The sequence below is a fragment of the Capsicum annuum genome, chromosome 8 (genome assembly GCF_002878395.1).
Source record: "Capsicum annuum cultivar UCD-10X-F1 chromosome 8, UCD10Xv1.1, whole genome shotgun sequence".
NCBI classification, from domain to species: Eukaryota; Viridiplantae; Streptophyta; class Magnoliopsida; order Solanales; family Solanaceae; genus Capsicum; species Capsicum annuum.
This window is the reverse complement of record NC_061118.1, coordinates 166,182,346-166,204,134: the sequence shown is the minus strand read 5'-3', so window position 1 is coordinate 166,204,134 and position 21,789 is coordinate 166,182,346. Positions and strand designations below refer to the sequence as shown.

Here is a 21,789-nt window from a genome sequence, read left to right as displayed (position 1 = left end):
AATATGATGAAAAATACATCTTAAAACGTTCAAAAATAGTTTGACTCTCGAGAAGCAAAATATGACAATAAAGTGAAGGAGGGAGTACAATAAACTATCCGACAAAGATTCACACGGGAGGGCATCTAAAATCCGTTAATATGATTGACATTTATCTTTTAAAAAAAAGTATATTTTTTAGTGGCAAAAATATCGTATTATTAGCCTTTTAACAATGATTTTTAATTTTTTTTCCTTACAACTTTCAAATTGCATATCAGAATAACTTTTTATCCTGCAACCCACGACCCGTATTGATAAGGAAAAACACTAAAATGGGTCCCCCCATGCGTGTTTCCGTGCTCTCAATGTGACTACAATTGGGTTTTTCTTGTGTTGATCTCGCATGATGTCATTGAAAACTATGATGACCATTTGGCTTGTATTGACTATATAATGACTATAACAAATAAAAATATTAATTCTTAGTGTAGACACCTAATTTTGTCCCTCCCAAAATTGAATTTTATTCATTTTTAGCTCACACTTTACTACACACCCTCACCCCTGTGATAATCCCTCCACAAAATAACAAAACAATAACCTCTAACTAATTTTATATTATCCTAAAAACCTACCCAATCAAAATAAATCACCTCACCTCCACTCACGTGACCCCCCTCCCCCCTCTTTATTTTCCTCACATTTCTTGATCACAAAGGAAAAGAAAAAGGGGACCCATTTTTTTGATCATCATCTTCATCAGACTGACCATATATTCACATCACAATAACACATACCCATATACAATTCCCACAAACAAATAACCAATACCTCACAAAGGGAACCAGGTGTCACGCCTCAAATTCTATTGGGAGGGACAGACACCCATAGCCGTGAAGGCCTGAGAAAACCAACCTATAACCTTGGAAGTCCCATGCATGCAACTATAATAGGCAAAGGTTTTGCCATATACGGATATAATGCCTTAATGAAAAAAAAATATAAACGACAAGCCCTAAAACTATATACATAATAGACTTGGCCGTTGGGTCCATAACATCTACTAGATAACACACTACCATACTTAAATTTACATTGGTATACAAAGCCTCTAGACTTTACACAAAATTTAGCTAAGGTCGGGACAAACCCCCGCCATACTACTAACTTTTATAAAATACCAAAAATATATGGAACCGACTCGGAAAGCCCCGAAGCAAACTGGACCTCACCAATAGCAGATGGATATCCTGGACTCCTACTGAGGAGGCATGTTTGCCGAAGTACCTGTGCCTGTAGCATGAAATATAAGTCCCCCCATAAGGGGAGTCAGTACGAAAAAAATGTACTGAGTATGCAAGGTGGAAAAGTAATAATACATGACATAAAGGCTCAATAAAAATATAGAACAAGTGTAAGAATAGTGCTAGTAGACCACCTTTACATTTACTTGTGGAACAGGTTACATTACATTTCTTTCTTCCTTTTACCTTCTTAGTTCATTATCTTTGTAATCCATAATATACAAATGACCAGTTGATCAGTGCTAAATAATAAATCAGGATTGGCCCATGCTAGGCTTATGCCCCTGAGCTGCCACCTACATATAAAGTATCGGGATCAGTCCATGCTAGGATTATGCCCCTGAGCTGTCACCCGTTTAACAGATTTCCGTTACTTAGTTTAATTAGCCTTTTGAGATTGTTACTTCGGTGGTCATAACCTTATGGTACCTTGAAACAATGATCTATAAATAAGAGACATGTAAATAGGCAATCAATGCAATAACAATGAATTAAGGAGTTATTGGCACACTAATGAAGTATTTAGGAGCTAAAAATAACACATGGGTCTTATTTGAGTAACAGGAGAAATTCTAAAATTTACTAGTGAAAATAGGCATGTAGGATAGGTAGCAAGCATGTATCGAGGTGGTTTAACACATTAGAGAGTGGGAATAAGTTCATTAGTAACATGAGATATCATAGGTGCTATTATGTAGCACGTGTTTTTGGATGATCTTGGAAGCTTACTCGATGGAACAAGTATTCGTTTTCACGCCAAGAGTGCAAAATAGAGTATGCCTTACATACCTGGTTGTAAAACTCCAATACCATCCCAACTCGACTTCCCGCACTTTTAGATTACTTATCTACAATGAAATATATGGCAAACTAATATTAGCAATCAAACATCACATTTTGGCTATTTAACTTCACCAAACTAGTGGCCGGGAAGTAAGCCCTTAATTTATCAATAAAGGGTGTCACTTTAACCCTCTTATACTCTAATTACAGCCACATACCATACATATTCATATAATATCCACCGACACAACCTCGGCTTCATTTCACCTTCCAATCAACACACACAAAACGAAATGAGCAATAGACATACACAATCATAAATTCAGTGGTGTATCACCACATCCATCTTTTATAATTCAATACAAACTAATCACACCTTTTTCCAATAGCAACCGGGCATCCCACAACACAAACACACAAAATAGTCTGCAACAACACCCAATCGTCCTTTAATAGCAACCCAATATGTGCAATCCTCTATCAACACATGTATATGGAAAAAGGATAAAAGTGGATTGCAACCATACCTTTATTTCCTTGATATTTTAGTGTCTTAATTTGTATTTGCTCAATAGCTTAATCCCTTCACATATACATCAAAAGAGAAAAGAGAAATCCTTTAATAACTAAGAATAATGGACTGCCCAAACTTATAGAGAGGGCTTTCCGGAAATTAATCTTAAGGAACACATAGTTTCCATGGTACAATCTCATGAATTATTCACTTACCTTTAGCTTGGAAGGAAGGTCAATCCCAAGAACCCTTGGGGAATTATAGAGTTGTTTCATAGCCAAGATAGAACAAGAAAGAAAAACCTAGAAAGCTGGAAATTTTGTCTAAGTTAAAATAAGAAAAATTGTTGATTTCAATCCATAAATAGGAGCTGCTCTTGGACGAATTTATTGACTAATTTTGGGCCATATTTTGTCAATTAATTGATGTATACACTTTCCCAATATATTGGGCCTTTGTGGATCAAAAACTATTGGGCCTTAGCTACCAATTTTTCCTCCTTTTCTTCTCTTTAACTTGGTATTTGGCAGATTTGAGTATTGGGCCTCTTTTCTCCATTTTCTTTCTCTTTTACTTAATTTGGGCTCAAATGAGTACATTAATATAAGGCCTAATCTGATACATGGTCTTGATCCCATTAACTTGGTCCAAATAGCTCAAGTAAGTGATCCACCTACTAGCTTAAGTAAGTCAAGAAAGCACCTTAACAAAATACTCAATTATTAGTTCTTAACTCTTTAGTCTAACTTAAAATTTGTATATATTTGGTCACATTAAACCACATGGGAAGTATTTAGAACTCCATGTAACACCCCGTAAAAGTCGTGCATGGATTAGCCTTTAATAGAGTGCTCTTAGACTTAAAAACTTGAAAATTTTTCTAAGTGTAATGAGGACTTAGAGTCATTTTAGCTGGAAATATTTGGGATACAATTTTTCAATCTTTTCGACCTCCGTTTTTAGATTTTCAAGTTGCGTTACGATCAGACAAGCTCATAGTACATCTCGTATAAGTTTCGGAATTTTTCGGAATGCATAAGGCTGCATTTGGATTTCAAAACAGTAGCAAAACGCATAGCCTGTTGCCCAGTTTTCAGCATTTTAGGGTCAACTTCAAAAGATTATAACTCTCTAAATATAATAAACTGGAAGAGATGCTACCTATCAAATGAAAGCTCTTTTAGTTTTCTTTCCAATACAACTGGTTTCATCCAAATCCAACATCTGAGTAAGGAGTTATACCCGTTTTACTTCAGCCTGTCAGTTTGTCAACTGAGGGACAGTTTTGACTTTGTTTGTTTTCTTAGGGGCATTTTAGTCATTTCACCTCACCCAAATTTCGTCTATAACACCAGATTTAGCCTCCACTTCATCAAAATATAATTCTTTTCTCAAATTTTCTCTCAAGAACACCCCTTAGGGTTTCAAACAAAAATCCCAAATAACTCAAGATTCAACCGTGGGTTTTGGAAGATAATTAGAGATTTGGAATCCCCACATCGTAGTCTTCAAGGATCATCACTCAATTTATTAAATAGAGGTACGCGAGGTTTTCCTAAATTTTCATGGGCATAGAAATCATGTTTTAAGAAAGGGGTTTTTGAATTCATGTACATATTCATGTTTTAGAAACTTTAAATGATATTGTTTTAGCCTTTTGGCTTTCTCCTAAAGTGACTTGAAAATTATATGTATATGTATATTTGTGTTTTTCCTTGAAATATGAATTGAGAGCACGATTTACATGAAATACCTCTCTTGATGTAATTTTCCCATGTTTCACATGATATAGATTGTTCTGAAATACGTCTTGAAAAATCATGATATGAAATGCTTTGACTTTGCTATGCTTGGAATAAGATTTTGAACACGAAAGAGAGGATTATAAATTTTGAATATACATCTAATGAAAGAGTGCATAGTTTGGCCAGAAGCACATGATCACCATATGTTTGATGAAAGTTTTTGTATGGTTTTGACTTGAGTTTCGGAACATGAAATCTTTTATGCAAATTACATGTTTGGGTGGTCTGAAACTACACTTTTATGAAAGATCATGCTTAATGCATTATGGCTCAAAAATAGGACTTGCAAGTCTTGGTATGATGATACCAACTCAGACAAATGCCATAACAGCCACAGACAACTTTAGAAATTAGATTTTATCAGACTTTCATGATTAAGAAATTTCAGAATGATACATGTTCAAAAAAGGTTAAAAATTGGTCATAAATAGATGTTAGGTGGTCCCCTAAGAAGGCGTGAGTTCAAACAACTCATTGCCCAAAATCGTGATTTATCGATCTGGGTATATTATTATACGCTGGCTTAAGTGTCGTGTGGCGTATTAGACTCAGACACTCCAACCCTTGTGGCACACTTGGGTTGGGGGCTTCCCCGCCGAGTCAATGGAGGATTTCATATAGCCCGTGGAATATCAGACTTGTAGGGGAGTGCCACCTAACTCAGAAGTAATACAAAGATCAGAAATTGTTTTGACAAGAATGTCTTATGATTTTTGAATGATGCCCATGTGTTTTCAGAAGCTATTTTATACGTGATGTGTTGATGAAAATTGCTCTCATCTATTATATATATGTTCAAATACTTTATTTTGGATTGCTTCGTGTGCCAGTACATTTGTGCTGATCCCCCCTCCAGGTTTTGAGACACAGTCTAGGGGTCTAGATAAATAGTAGATATTTCAGATCGCAGAGCAGATTGTGCAGGGGTGAGCCTTCTATATTCCAGAAGGCCTGTTTACTTTCAGATATTTATCTTTATTCATGTTTTGGTCTACTGGGGGCCTTGTCCTAGTTTCCAGACAGTTTTGTTTAGTTCATAGTAGAGATTTTGCAGACTGAGTCAGACATTATTATTATCCAGATATATTTTGGATTTCAATTTTTCAGTATTATGATCACATTCAGACTGACCATGTTTCCTTATTATATTTCTATTTCCGCATTATCTTTTATTATATGAATGTTGTGCATGATTACCAGATAGATAGAGCGCGTCCCGGGCCTTCACAGTTCGAGAATGCTCGTCACGGTCAGGGCCCCGGTTTGGGTCGTGACACTCCATCTACACCACAAAGATATATCAAGTTCTATATAAATAGAACAGGTACACACAAAAATATGGGGTGTTACATCCTTCCCCCCTTTAGAACATTCGTCCTCGAATGTTAGCATAACTGTCCAACCGAAACAAGTTCAAGCCTAAGGTTAATATTCTTATCATCACACAGTACTTATAAATATATATATATAAACACTTACTTGTTATTTCTCTAATTAAGAATCTTGGACTTTCTCTTCATATTTGAATAGATGAGTGTATTTGGATTGCATTGCTTCCTCAGCTTCCCATGTGATCTCCTCCACTTGCTGCTTTCTCCAAAGTACTTTTATAGATGCTATTTCTTTATTCCTTATCTTCTTAACTTTTCGATCTAGAATGGCAATAGGTATTTACTCATAGGTGAGATCTTCCGTAACTTGTACGTCTTCAGTAGAAGTGATATGTGATGGATTTCCGATGCACTTTCAAAGCATTGAGACATAAAATACCAGATGTACTGCTGAGAACTCTTGGGGTAGCTCTAACTCATATGCGATCTGGCCAAACCTTCGAATAATCTTATATGGGCCTATATAACGTGGACTTAGTTTCCTTTTCTTACCAAATCTCATCACCCCTTTCATTGGTGATACCTTTAACAATACCCAATCACCGATAGAAAACTCTAGCCCTCTTCTTCTAATATCTGCATATGACTTGTGCCGACTTTGGGCTGTTTCTAGCTGCTGTTGAATTACTTTAACATTTTCCATAGCTTGATAAACAAAATCTGGTCTGAACAAGCAGTTTCACCCACTTTAAACCATCCAATTGGTGATCTACACTTTCTTCCATACAAAGCTTCATATGGTGCCATTTTGATACTTGAATGATAGCTATTGTTGTAGGCAAACTCGATAAGAGGCAAATGATCATCCCAGCTACCCTTAAAGTCTAATACACAAGCTCGTAGCATATCTTCAAGTGTTTGAATAGTATGTTCTGCTTGTCTATCTATTTGAGGGTGAAAAGCTGTACTCAGATTCACTTGTGTTCCCAAATTCCTCTGAAAAGACTTCCAAAAATTTGTAGTAAATTAGGCTCCCCGATCTGATATAATAGAGATTGGAACTCCGTGTAGTCAAACTATCTCTTTAATGTACAATTTCTCATACTCTTCAACTGTATTAGTGGTCTTTATTGGTAGGAAGTGTGTGGATTTGGTAAGCCTATCAACTATCACCCATATGGAATCAAACTTTCGAGTTGTATGAGGCAAACCAGTGACGAAATCCATGTTGATCATGTCCCACTTCCAGATTGGAAGATCTATGCATTCATAATACCCCCGGGCTTCTGGTGCTCTACTTTAACTCTTTGACAATTTGGACATTCGGCTACAAATTCTGCAATGTTCTTCTTCACGTCACTCCACCAATATATTTCTTTAACATCTTGATACATCTTAGTTGACCCTGGATGAATGAAATACCTCAAACGATGTGCCTCTATCATAATTCTCTTTCTTAGGCCGTCTACATTAGGCACACATAATTTATTTTGGCACTGAAGTACTCCTTCCCGCATAAGCTCAAATGCCTTAGTCGTACCACATTGTACATTCTCCTTAAGTTGTAATAAAATTGTATCTACATATTGCTTCTCTTTCACTTCAACTACTAATGAAGATTCTGCTGCATTATGCACAATAAGCCCCTCATCTGAAGTTTCAAGAAGGAAAACCCCCAAATTAGCTAGTTGGTGGAGATCTTTAATCATCCCTTTCCTTTCTATAGACGCTATCTTAGCCTTACGACTTAGTGCATCAACTACCACATTTGCTTTCCCTGGATGATACAAGATATCAATATCATAGTCTTTTAATAGTTCAAGCCACCTCCGTTGTCTCAAATTTAGATCCTTCTAGCTAAAGATATATTGCAAACTCTTATGATCAGTATATATGTCAACATGAATTCCATACAAGTAGTGGCGCCATATCTTTAAAGCAAATATAACTACTACTAGCTTGAGATGGTGCGTAGGATAGTTTTTCTCATGTGGCCGAAATTGTCTGGAGACATATGCTATTACTTTACCATGCTGCATCAATACACATCCTAAGCCAATTCTTGAAGTATCACAATACACTACATACCCTTCTGTGCCTTCTGGAAGTACCAATATGGGTGTAGAAGTCAGCTTATTCTTCAGATCTTGGAAACTCCTTTCATAGGCATCATTCTATTGAAACTTGGATCTTTGTGTGTTAGCTTGGTTAAAGGTGCAGAAATTGAAGAAAAACCTTCAACAAACCTTCTATAATAACCTGCCAACCCAAGAAAACTATGAATCTCCATAGGCGTTGTGGGCCTTGGCCAACTCTTCATGGCTTCTATCTTTATTGTGGTCTGTCTTGGGTCACAATTTTCTCGATGCTGTAGACACGTAATTTTTTCCCTCCCCAAAAGCATTCATACCTTTTTAATCTCGTCTTAGTGCGTGCCCTCACCCGTGTGATTATATCCCACAAAGATACAAAAATAACAAACCCCTAACAACCCCTCCAATAACATGAAGCCACCTCACATTATTCTAATCCTATCTTAACAACCTACCCTTACCCCTCCCCACCTCATGTGACCTCCCTTTATCGAGCCTTCTTTATACATTTTGCCAATTCCAGATAGAAAGACGGGGGGATTGATTTTTCAAAAAGAGACTAGTACACTCATTCTCACAAAAAAAACACTCAACAGAAAACAAAAATATGCACATCAGACCTCCATTTCTCCTATATGCACACGTATTCTATAATACTCCTAAAAATCTAGTCAGCCTTTATCTCACTGGAAAACCAATGACTTACCGAAAACCATAACACACTTAGATTGAGAGAGGTGTAGGAGAAAGTAGAGGGAGCGAACTCAGGTGAGACACGCCTGAAATCAGACGGTTCGTCCACCACTGGAGCAACGACGACCCAACAATAACCAGCGAACTCCCCAATGACCAAATCCCACTGAATCATCACCAAAAAATAAATCATCTTATCAGCCAATAAAGGGGAATCGAGAGCTTCAATTTGGTCATTTGGGTGTTCGTGTTCGGGATGGTGTTCAAGGTTTGATGTAGATATTGGGTTAAAGCATATAGAGAGAGGAAATCGAGTTTGGGTTGTTCCAGTTGAAGCTTTAATTTTGAGATTTCATTTGTGACTCTATTTCGAAGGATAATTTCATTTTGAAATCGAGGTCCAATGTCAACTTTACTATCTTTATTATGTTAATATGGTTGATGTTTTGATGTGGTGATGTGTTTTGATATTGCGTTCGAGCAATTTTGATTACTGTGGTTGATATTGGTTAATTGATTCATTTGAATGGAATAATTAAAGGATTTGAATTCGTTTGGGAACTAGTGGGGTAGGAATTAAAAATAATAAAAAATGGGTGAATAAATCAATTTCGGTGTAATATTGTTTAGTTCGGAATAAGCATGGATGTTGTTGAAACACGGTAGTATCATGTTTAGGTCGACAATTGGTGGGAAAATATAAGTTGGTTAGGCAAAGTTTATGACTTGCGATTGTTGAATGATAAAAGGGTTTTGTTGAAATACGTTGGTTCATATTTTTGGTTTGAAATGTGTTTATTTGTCTGGGGAATACCCCGAGGATTGATGTATTTATTCACCAGGGAATGCCCCAATGTATCATGTTGGTGAAGGCGGATCGTGTCAAGGCCAGAGGCATCCGGTAAAGCCTGGGAGCATAGTTAGGATTAGTATAGGTTAGATAGGATTTACATTTTTCGCATTTTTCTATTTTGGGATTGTATAATCCAGACTAGACATTATTTTGGTTTTGAATTTTATTTTGATTTGTTTGTTTACTTGTTTTGTGCATTTATGTGGTCTATACATTTTACAGTGTCAAATTAGCCGATACGCTCTATCAAGCGATTGTGGTCAAACCCCGAGGCCGAGGGGTGCCTAACACCTTCCCCTCAATCAACAGAATTCTTTAGTTGGAATCTCTGTTCGTGGATCAGTTTTAAAGAGTCAAATCTATTTTGAAAAGGGATATCCAAGGGTGACTTGGCACAACCGATTTATGCCAAGTGGTTACTCTGAGTTTTGAATATAAATAGTCCTTTTTGAAACAAATCTTCACTTTTGTCACTTTAATAATAAAAACCCTTTCGAAACTTAAATTCTATTTTTTTTTTTGGTAAAAAAAGGGGTGTGACAGCTCTGGCGACTCTGCTAGGTAATTTTCAGAATTCAAGCTTATTTTGGAGTTGTATCGGCTTAGATTGACTCTATAGGTGTATAAACATTTTATTTGTGTTGTTTTGTGTTATTGTTTATCATTGTTGAGTGTCTACGTGCTCTTTGTTTACAGTTTTTATCTTATGTGTTACCGCTTTATATCTAGCATCATGTGCATAACCCGAGTCATTCTTTTTGCAACAAGTCCGTAGTACACGTGTGTACACGACCTCTAGTTGAGTCACCCTTATTTTAGGAGGGGGATCCATTGGGTTGTATGGAGTAGGTGGAAAGCTATCGCAGCCACTATCGACTATACGCTCCCTCGAACAACCTTGTTAGTGAACCCCAACGTAGCTCAGCCTTTAGGTCATGCTTATGTGCATCAGACTTAGACCTAGCATGGCCCACTTGGTCCTTTGCAGGAGACTCACCTCTAAATTATCCCTACGTGCTAAATGTTGCATCTTTGAGGGTAACGTGGTCATTTGACAGACTGATTTTGGGAAAACATGTGTTAGAAGTAAGGTGTGCAGGCAAAAAAAAGTCAAAAAAAAAAAGAGAAAAAAAATGATGAAAAGATTCAAAAAGAGTTGCATAGTTCTTTATGGCTTTTGTTTTTCACAATCCAAAAATTCAAAAGGATTTTTTGACCTTTCGCACGCATTGTCTCAAAAACATCAAAAATATTTTTCTTTTGTTCCTTTACCATGCATTCATGATTCCAAAATTTCAAAAAAAGATTTTTTTTAATTGGAGTTTTTTTTTATAAAGAAAAAAAAAGATGGTAGAAATTTTGTACATTTCGTATAATGAAAATACCAAAAAGATTTTTCTTTCATAGTTGTTAGTGTCATTTTATGTGAAGTGTCTAATTAAAAAATCCAAAAAGATTTTATTGACGTTGTTCTTCGTTTGTTTTTTGTCAGGTCTCTTAAGTTAGGGTCAGTTAGTTATTTAATTCTTAATTGTCCAATCTGGACGAACTACGCACCCCTGATTCTCCTCTTTCGGGATGTGAGATACGTAGGCAGCCTATTATTGGTTCGGAGATCTTATTTTAAAAATCTAAAATATTTTTCTTCGCTCTTCATTTAGAGTAGGTGTCTATGCATCAATAAAAGAAAACTACAAAAAGATTTTCCTTTAATAGGTTCAAGTTTCATTTTCGTATGAAATGCAAAATGGAAAACCCAAAAAAAGAGTTGCTTTGATAATCATAGGTTTCATTTTGTATAGGTTATTAAAGATGAAAATTTCAAAAAAATATTTTCATCTATTCTTTTGACAATTTGTCATTTTTCTTTTCTACTTAAAATTTCAAGAAAAAAAAAGATAAAAGAAAAGAGTTTATTTGGCCATTTTGGCAAGACTTCATGAACTATGCACACCTGATTCTCCTCTCTCGGGGGTGAGATACATAGGCGCCCTTCTAGGGTTCGGTGACCTTTTCAAAAATAATAAAAAAAGATTTTGAGAAAATGTTGAACTCTAATGCATTTGCTATCTCTTGTTCAGTTAATTTGGGGTGGTTGGTTTGTGGTATTTTGGCTGGTCCTCCGTATTGCACCAAGTCACAGAGAAGGTTATGGCCAACAAGGATACCGTGTTTGTTATCCCTAATCAGAGAGGGACCTGCATTGAATATTTTTAGTGATCAGCACTATGCTCCCGAGCCCACATCTAAGTCGACTGGTCCTTACGATTGCCTTCAACCACTTGAATTTTCTCCTAACACTGAGAAGCCTGTTATGATAGAAGAACAAGAGAAAATGGCCAGAATATTGAGAAGTTTGGAACTGATTATGAAAAACTTGCAAGGACTCGAGGGGTACAAAAGTGTCGCATATAAAGATCTGTGCATGTTTCCAGGTGTACATCTGCCTCTTGGTTTTAAAATTTTGAAGTTTGAGAAGTATGATGGACATGGTGATCCTGTAGCACATTTGAGATGCTATTGCAACCAGCTAAGGGGCACTGGAGGGAAGGAAGAATTACTCATGGCATATTTTGGTGAGAGTCTTTCAGGTCTAGCTTCAGAATAGTTTGTTGACCAAGACATCGACAAGTGGAATAGCTGGGATGACCTGGCTAATGAATTCATGCAAAAATTTCAAAATAATATGTAGTTGACTCCTGATGAGAAATTCCTAACTAATATAAAGAAAAAGAGTACTGAAACTTTCAGAGAGTATGCGATTAGATGGCGTGAACAAGCTGCTAGGGTGAAACTGCCAATGAAAGAAAGTAAGATAGTACAGGAATTTAATCAAGGGCAGGATAAAACATATTATCAACACTTGTTACCTGTATTAGGCAAGCCATTTATTGAGGTCCTCAAAATGGGGGAGCTGATATAGGATGGAATTAAGACTAGTCTCATTATGAGTTTTGCAACATTGAAAGCGACTACTCAAGCAATTTAAAAAGGTTCGGGAAGTGTGGAAGGAAAGAAGAATGAGGAAGATGCATCTACCATTGTAGTTAGACAACAGGCACGGGCAAGAGGACCACACCATTGTTACCCACAGTTTCAAACCCAAGTTTATGCCCAACCTCCACAGAATCTTTCCCAAAATTAATTATACTCTATTCCTCGACCTCCATATCCAATATATAATGCAAAACCCTATGGTCAATTCCCTTCTTACCCATAATAGAGAGTACCAACTCTTCAGAGTCTTCCTCAAACTCCACAAACATACCAAAGCCCTTCTAGGCTAGATTTTTGGTCCAATCTAAACAATGAAATGAGGCAGAAGTCGAGGATAGCTTTATACCAATTACAGAGTCGTATGAAAGTTTATTCCATAGATTGGAACAACAAGGCATGATTACTCCTCTTCTTTGGTATACTTCTAACCCACATTCAAGAAGTTTTGATCCTAATGTATGATGTGCATATCATTCTGATGTTCAGGGAAAGATTGTCGTGCTTTGAAAAGAGAAACTGAAAAGATGATTAAAGATAAATTAATCATGGTGTAGAACATTGATAGTGAGGAAAGCTCTAGTGATGCTATGTGCAAACCAGTGGCTAAGATGTCAGGCTGAGCAATTGAGAAGTCACCCCTCTCCTTACTAGGAAGGGGTGTGGTAGCTTGTTTTGTTTTATTTTCTGTTGTCCGAATTATTTTAGGTTTATAGTCAGGGATCTATCTTGTTTTGTCCTTTTGTTGTTTATTTTCAAACCCTTCTTTCTTTTATTTCAACTAAATGAAGTGTCTCATTTTTCTTTGTGTTTTAAATATGTGTTTTTTGTTTGTTTTCTTTACATAGTACATTTTATGTTGACTTTAGTGATACGACATGCTAGTGAAATTTTAGCTAGATCTTAAAATCTAGTTTAAGCATGAACATTGAATTAGAGGGTTAAAGTTAGAAAAAGAGAGCATTTGAGAAAATAGATAGAGTGCTGTGATATTTGGTGACAAGTTAAGGCAATTATTTGGAGAATCACAAGAACAACTTGGTCATCGATCGAAAGGCAGGTCCTAATTAGGTCAAATAGTGGACATGTGATCCCTATATCAAGAGAATCAAGAAGAGAATCAGCTCCACAAAAGCATGAATCACTCAATGTGAGGGCTTCATAACAAAGGTAGAGTTGTATGCTAGACAAGTATAGAAGAAGAATTGACACACGATCAGTTGAAGTTAGTGTTGTTAAAGTGTCACACGTGATCTTTATCTCCCACTTTCCAATTGTATGTTAAGTACTTGCATTCTCAAGGATTGATATGATGAAGGCATTTCATTCTGCTATCTAAACATTGTGTCATCCTTTGTTTACCCCATTTGAGCCTTAATGTTATTTTCTTTCATACGCCTCTTTTGGAATCAAGATAGGGTCAGCAAAGTTCAAAGATAAGTGTCGAGTAAAAAGATAAATTCAGAAAAGTTTCAAAAAAGAGACCAAAATGTTTCCAAAAAGAAAAAAAGAAGAGTGTCAAGAAAAATAGAGTTAGAAAAAAAAAACAATCGCAAAGTGAAAAGAGCGAATAAAAGAAAAAAAAGAAAAATCAGATCAAAGGAAAGAACAATCTGCCAGAACTACGCATGACCTGATTCTCCTCTCACCGGGTGAGATACATAGGCTGCCCTACTCTGGATTCGGTCCAACCAAATAAACAATTTAGTATTTCCCAGTCAAAAAAAATTGGACCATGAGTTGATCCTCATTATTTGAGTCGATTCCAAAAGTTATAAATCCCACCCCACTTTAAGTGTCGTTTGGGCCTCATGTCATCCTTTTTTTCAAACCCTTTCCAAAAGCCAAGTTACAACCAAAGAAATACCTTCAGATCAATCTTTGAGGATGTTAAGGCTAAGCATGCAAGGGATAGAATGATGGATTTGGGAACTACTTGTCATCCTCAGCATAAAGAATCAAGAGAGAAATAAAAATGAGAGAGTCTTATTAGTGAAAACCCTCATGGGAACCACAAGATGATGGTAAGTTTAGAGAGATAAAAATTAGAGAGTCTTAGCAATGAAAACCCTCACAGGCACTATAAGACGACTGCGAGTTGAGAGAAATAAAAATAAGAGAGTCTCATTGGTGAAAAACCCTCACGAATACCGTAAGGCAATGGTGAGCTGAGAAAAAGATAACGAGAGAGGCTTGTTGGCGAAAACCCTTCAAGGTGTCACTAGCCAAATGAGGTCTTAAAGCAAATTAACCTTAGTAAACAACTCAGTTTAAGGCCCAGTTAACTCAACAACAATTGGAAGAAAGTTTGGATGGAAAAATCAGGCAGCTTAATTCAAAATGCATGGCATAATCATTATAGTTGACTGTTATTTCTAGATAAATTTTTCATATTTTTTGTCTCAAATGGGGACATTCATTGTCTTTTCTTTCTTCTCTTTATTTTTATTTTATTTTCTTTAGTCAGCTGTCCAAATAAAATCATTGTCATTTTTTCTCTTGTCTTTGAGTCAAGTCTATGTCAAAAAAAGTGAGAAAAGATCTCAAAACATGGCTACCATCTTCTTCAATTGCAGAAATAAAGACAAAAGGGTCAGCACATACAAAAGACATGATTGTGAGCCGCAATAAGGCATAAAAAATTTAATCAACAATCAAGTTGGAGAACTCATGGAAGTACCAAGGTTCAAAGGGTTTATCTGAGGAGCATGGCAAAACAGAGATATCGTGTTTGTTTCAGAGTCACTCTTAATAATCTGAGTGTGGATTAATGATGCAGTAAGTCAATGACATATGCTAATGTTTGGAAGCAAGGTTAAATGTGACTGGGGCAAGAGTGATTTCTACGAAAGCTAAAGCCACAAACCAACCACTATGTTTTTAAACTCACAAGTTTTCTTTGTATGAAATAGGAACACATATTGCATTCGGATCAAGGATTTCAGAGCCTAAAAATCAAAGGCCGTTATTTCTCCCTTCTAGAAACGCAAGAGGCAATGTTGTTGCACAGGTTTGGTAATCAAAAACCACGGTAAAAATCATAATTCAAGATCTCTAAGAAACACACTTCTTTCTTAAGGAGACGCGTTTCCTAGAAAAATTCAAGTGGCATTTATAAGGAGACGCATTTCTTTGTCTTGATAAGTTAAGTGATGTTTGTAAGGAGACGCACTTCCTTGTAAGGAGACGCACTTCCTTGTTTGGATAATTTTAAGCAAAACTTGTAAGGAGACACACTTCCTTTTTTGGTAATCCAAGCAACATTTGTAAGGAGATGCACTTCCTTGTTTGGTAATTCAAGCGGTTTTTGTAAGAAGGCGCACTTTCTTATTTGGGAAATTCAAGCAACATTGGTAAGGAGACATACTTCTTTATTTTGGTAATTCAAGCGGCATTGGTAAGGAGATGCACTTTCTTATTTTAATAATCCAAGCAACATTGATAAGGAGACACACTTCCTTATTTTGGTAATTCAAGCGGCATTGGTAAGGAGATGCACTTCCTTGTTTTAATAATTCAAGAAACATTGGTAAGGACATTCACTCCCATAATTGGGTAATTTGAATTTTGATTGTTAGGTGATGCACTTCCTAGCTTAAATTTTGATTCATAGAAGACATACCTTTTAGTTGAGTCATCTCCCTTGATTCCTATAAGACGTACCTTTTAGTTGAGTAATTCCCCTTGACCCCTAGAAGATGTACCTTTTAGTCGAGTCATTCCCCTTGGACCCTAGAAGACGTACCTTTTAGTCGAGTCATTCCCCTTGGCCCCTAGAAGAGGTACCTTTTCGTCGAGTCATCCCCCTTGATTCCTAAGAGATGTACCTTTTAGTTGAGTTAATTCCTTTGATTCCTATCAAACGTACCTTATAGTCGACTCATTCTCCTTGATTCCTATTATGATGTGACTTTCACAAAACTCCTTTGATGATAAACGGGGGAAAAATTTAATTCTTGTGTTTAGAACTTCACTTTTCTGGAAAATGAAATCTTTTTACAATAATCTTTGTTTGGGATAATTTTCTTTTAGTTTTGATGTGATTTCAGGAGCCCGCCTGAAGAATAGGGTGAATAAATGAAAAGTCAAGCAACATAGTGAAGAAGTTGAATGTCAAGTAGCAAAGTGATGAAATTGAAAGTCAACAGATCTAAAAATAGCAAGTCAGGAACCCGCCTAAAGAACAGGGTGAAGAAATTGAAAACCATGCAACAACTTGAAGAAATTACAAGTCAGGAGCCCAATTGAAGAATTGGGTGATGAATTAGCGAGTCAAGAGTCAATTAAAGCTGCATAGATAGAGTTTTTGTAATTTCATTCATGTTTTTAAATTGTAATTTTCATTTTTGATGTAATAATAGAGCCGCAGACCATAACCTCAACGGAACTTCACTCAGCTCTCCAACTCGGTTGTCCTTTTTTTATTTGTTTCTTCCTTTGAATAATGGTTGGTTCAAAATTCTATCTCGTTGTCTACTTCTTTGTATGAAAAGACTTTGTGTTTATATGCAAAGAGGGGCATGATGTAGATACGTAATTTTGTCCCTCCCCGAAAGCATTCTTACTATTTTACCCTCGTCTTAGAGCTTGCCCTCACTCGTGTGATTATATCCCACAAAAATACAAAAATAACAAACCCCTAACAACCCATCCAATAAGATGAAGCCACCTCACATTATTCCAATCCTGTATTAACAACCTACCCCTACCCCACCCCACCTCACATGACCTCCCTTTACCTAGCTTTCTTTATAGATTTTGCCAATTCCAGATAGAAAAAGGGGGGGATTGATTTTTCAAGAAGAGACTAGACACATCCTCACAAAAAATACACTCAATAGAAAACAAAAATATGCACATTAGACCTCCATTTCTCCTATATGCACACGTATTCTATAATACTCCTGAAAATCTAGTCAGCCTTTATCTCACTGAAAACCAACGACTTACCGAAAACCATAACATACTTAGATTGAGAGAGGTGTAGGAGAAAGTAGAGGGAGCGAACTCAGGTGAGACATGCCTGAAATCAGACGGTTCGTCCACCACCGGAGCAACGACGACCCAACAACAACCAGCGAACTCCCCAATGACCAAACCCTACTGAATCATTACTAAAAAATAAATCATCTTGTCAGCCAATAAAGGGGAATCGAAAGCTTTGAGTTGGTCATTTGGGTGTTCGTGTTTGGGATGGTGTTCAAGGTTTGATGCAGATATTGGGTTAAAGCATATGGAGAGAGGAAATCAATTTTGGGTTGTTCGAGTTGAAGCTTCGATTTTGAGATTTCATTTGTGACTCTATTCTGAATGATAATTTCATTTCGAAATCGAGGTCTAATCTCAACTTTACTATCTCTATTATGTTAATATGGTTGATGTTTTGATGTGGTGATACGTTTTGATATTGTGTTCGACCAATTTTGATTACTGTGGTTGATATTGGTTAATTGATTCATTTGAATGGAATAATTAAAGGATTTGAATTCGTTTGGGAACTAGTGGGGTAGGAATTAAAAATAATAAAAAATAGGTGAATAAATCAATTTTGGTGTAATATCGTTTAGTTCGGAATAAGCATGGATGTTGTTGAAACACGGTAGTATCATGTTTAGGTCGACAGTTGGTGGGAAAATATAAGTTAGTTAGGCAAAGTTTATGACTTGCGATTGTTGAATGATGAAAGTATTTTTTTTGAAATGTGTTGGTTCATGTTTTCGGTTTGAAATATGTTTATTTTGCTAGGGAATTCCCCAAGGATTGATGTATTTATTCACCGGGGAATTCACCGACGTATCATGTTTGCAAAGCGGATAGTGATTAAGGCCCGAGGCATCGGGTAAATCCTGGGAGCATAGTTAAGATTAGTATACTTTAGATAGGATTTACATTTTTCATATTTTTCTATTTTGGGATTGTATAATCCGGACTGGACATTATTTTGGTTTTGAATTTTATTTTGATTTGTTTGTTTGATTGATTTGTGCGTTTATGTGGTCTATACATTTTACAGTGTCAAATTAACCGATATGCTCTACCAAGAGATCATGGTCAAACCACGGGACCGAGGGGTACCTAACACCTTCCCCTCGGTCAACAGAATTCCTTAGTCGGAATCTCTATTCGCGGATTAATTTTAAAGAGTCAAATCTATTTTGAAAAAGGATATCCAAGAGTGACTTGGCACACCCGATTTATGCTAATTGGAGACTCTGAGTTTGGGATATAAAATGTCTTTTTCGAAACCAATCTTTACTTTTGTCACTTTAATACTAAAAACCCTTTAGAAACTTAAAATCTAATCTTTTTTTTGGTAAAAAAAAGGGGTGTGACAGCTCTGGGACTTTGCTGGGGAATTTTCAGAATTCAAGCTTATTTTGGAGTTGTATCGGCTTAGTTTGACGCTATAGGTGTATAGACATTTTATTTGTGTTGTTTTGTGTTATTGTTTATCATTGTTGAGTGTCTATGTGCTCTTTGTTTACAGTTTTTATCTTATGTGTTACCGCTTTATATCTGGCATCATGTGCATAACTCGAGTCATTCTTTCTGCAACAAGTCCGTTGTACACGTGTGTACACGACCTCTAGTTGAGCCACCCTTATTATAGGAGGGGGGAGCCATTAGTTTGTATGGAGTAGGTGGAAAGCTATCGCTACCACTATCAACAATACACTCCCCCGAACAGCCCTGTTAGTGAACCCCAATGTAGGTCAGTCTTTAGGTCATCCTTATGTGCATCATATTGAGACCTAGCATGGCCCACTTGGTCCTTTGTAGGAGACTCACCGCGAAAGCATCCCTACGTGCTAAATGTTGCATCTTTGAGGGTAACGTGGTCATTTGACGGACTGATTTAGGAAAAACATGTGTTAGAAGTAAGGTGTGCAGACAAAAAAAGTCAATAAAAAAGAAGAGAAAAAAAATGATGAAAAGATTCAAAAAGAGTTTCGTAGTTCTTTATGGCTTTTGTTTTTCACAATCCAAAAATTCAAAAAGATTTTTTACCTTTCACACGCATTGTCTCAAAAACATCAAAAAGATTTTTCTTTTGTTCCTTTACCATGCATTCATGATGCAAATATTTCAAAAAAAGATTTTTTTTAATTGGAGTTTTTTTTTATAAAGAAAAAAAAAGATGGTAGAAGTTTTGTACATTTCGTATAATGAAAATACCAAAAAGATTTTTCTTTCATAGTTGTTGGTGTCATTTTATGTGAAGTGTCTAATTAGAAATGCATCAAACTTGGACTAATGTGTTGCCGTCTCAACCATTTCCCGCTGATAATCTGGAATATCTTTCTAGTTTGCCTCCAGTGTCACATGCATAATTTCCTATTTTGGTTGACATGCCATAACATGCATCAGGACCTACTCCGAGGCAACAGTATCCAAACACTTCCAATATTTATTTCCTCACTCCTCAATACAAAATTACTACATGCTCGGCTCCGCCAGCTATTCATGCTTTTGTAGCCCCACTACCGTCTGAAGTCCTGCTTTTAATGTCAATCCAGTGATTGTGATTCCTCACTCTACAAGCGACCCTGCATTGAATATTTTTAGTGATCATCATTATGCTCCCGAGCCCACATTGAAGTATACTGGTCCTTACGACTGCCCTCAACCTCTTGAATTTCATCCTAACACTGAGAAGCTTATTATGACAGAAGAACAAGAGGAAATGGCCAAAAAATTGAGAAGTTAGGAACTGACTATGAAAAACTTGCAAGGACTCGGGGGGTACAAAAGTGTCTCATATAAAGATCTGGGCATGTTTCCAGGTGTACATCCTTCTCTTAGTTTTAAAATGCCGAAGTTTGAGAAGTATGATGGACATGGCGATCCTGTAGGACATTTGAGACGCTATTGCAACCAACTAAGGGGCAATGGAGGGAAGCAAGATTTACTAATGGCATATTTTGGTGAGTGTCTTTCAGGTCTAGCTTCAGAATGGTTTATTGACCAAGACATCGATAAGTGGAATAGCTGGGATGACCTCGCTAATGAATTCATGCAACAATTTCAAAATAATATGGAGTTGATTCCTGATGAGAAATTCCTAAATAATATAAAGAAAAAGAGTACTGAAACTTTTAGAGAGTATGCGATTAGATGGCATGAACAAGCTGCTAGGGTGAAACTGCCAATGAAAGAAAGTAAGATAGTGGAGGCGTTTACTCAAGCATAGGATGAAACATATTATCAACACTTGTTACCTGCATTAGACAAGCCATTTATTGAGGTCCTCAAAATGGGGGAGATGATAAAAGATGGAATTTAGACTGGTCACATTGTGAGTTTTGCAACACTGAAAGTAACTACTCAAGAAATTCAAAAAAGTTCGGGAAGTGTGGGAGGAAAGAAAAATAAGGAAGATGCATCGGCCATTGTAGTTGGACAACAGGCACGAGCAAGAGGACCAAACCATCGTTACCCACAGGTTCAAACCCAAGTTTATGCCCAACCTCCACAGAATCTTTCCCAAAATCCATTATACTCTATTCCTCCACCATCATATCTAATATATAATGCACAACCCTATGGTCAATTCATTTCTTACCCACAATGGCGTGTACCAACTCTTCAGAGTCTTCCTCAAACTCCACAAACATACCAAAGCCCTTCTAGGCCAGATTTTCGGTCTAATCCAAACAATGAAATGAGGCAGAAGTCAAGGATAGCTTTACACCAATTAGAGAGTCGTATGCAAGTTTATTCTAGATATTGGTACAACAGGGCATGGTTACTCCTCTTCTTTGGTATACTCCTAACCCACATTCAAGAAGTTTTGATCCTAATGTATGATGTGCATGTCATTCTGATGTTCAGGGTCACAGTATTAAAGATTGTCGTGCTTTGAAAAGAGAAATTGAAAAGATGATTCAAGATAAATCAATATGGTGCAGAACATTAATAGTGAGAAAAGCTCTAGTCATGCTGATATGCAAACCAGTGGCTAAGATGTCAGGCTGAGCAATTGAGAAATCACCCCTCTCCTTACTAGGAAGGGGTGTGATAGCTTGTTTTGTTCTATTTTCTGTTGTCCAAATTATTTTAGGGTTATAGTTCGGGATCTATCTTGTTTTGTCCTTTTGTTGTTTATGTTCAAACCCTTATATCTTTTATTTCAACTAAGTGAAGTATCTCATTTTTCTTTGTGTTTTAAATATGTGTTATTTGTTTGTTTTATTTACATAGTACATTTTTTGTTGACGCTAGTGATATGACATGCTAGTGAAATTCCAGTCAGATCTTAAAATCCAGTTTAAGCATTAACATTGAATCAAAGGGTTAAAGTTAGAAAAAGAGAGCATATGAGAAAATAGATAGAGTGCTGATACATTTAGCGACAAGTTAGGGCAATTATTTGGAGAATCACAAGAACAACTTGGTCATCGATCGAAAGGCAGGTTCCAATTAGGTCAAATAGTGGA

The 21,789-nt window shown here is 36.5% G+C and overlaps 1 long non-coding RNA gene across 2 annotated transcripts; it reads right to left on the bottom strand.

Moving 5' to 3' along the window:
* Nucleotides 1–776: 776 nt before the first annotated feature.
* Nucleotides 777–2,999, bottom strand: LOC107879959. 2 transcript variants are annotated; one of them, XR_001677140.2, is made up of 6 exons: nucleotides 2,799–2,937; nucleotides 2,597–2,652; nucleotides 2,446–2,495; nucleotides 2,288–2,336; nucleotides 2,076–2,134; nucleotides 777–1,275 (listed from the first exon to the last, which is right to left on the bottom strand). It is a non-coding gene; the product is annotated as an uncharacterized LOC107879959 (long non-coding RNA). The 2 variants fall into 2 exon arrangements; XR_001677139.2 differs by lacking the exons at nucleotides 2,288–2,336; nucleotides 2,446–2,495 and having other exon boundaries at nucleotides 2,799–2,999.
* Nucleotides 3,000–21,789: the final 18,790 nt, after the last annotated feature.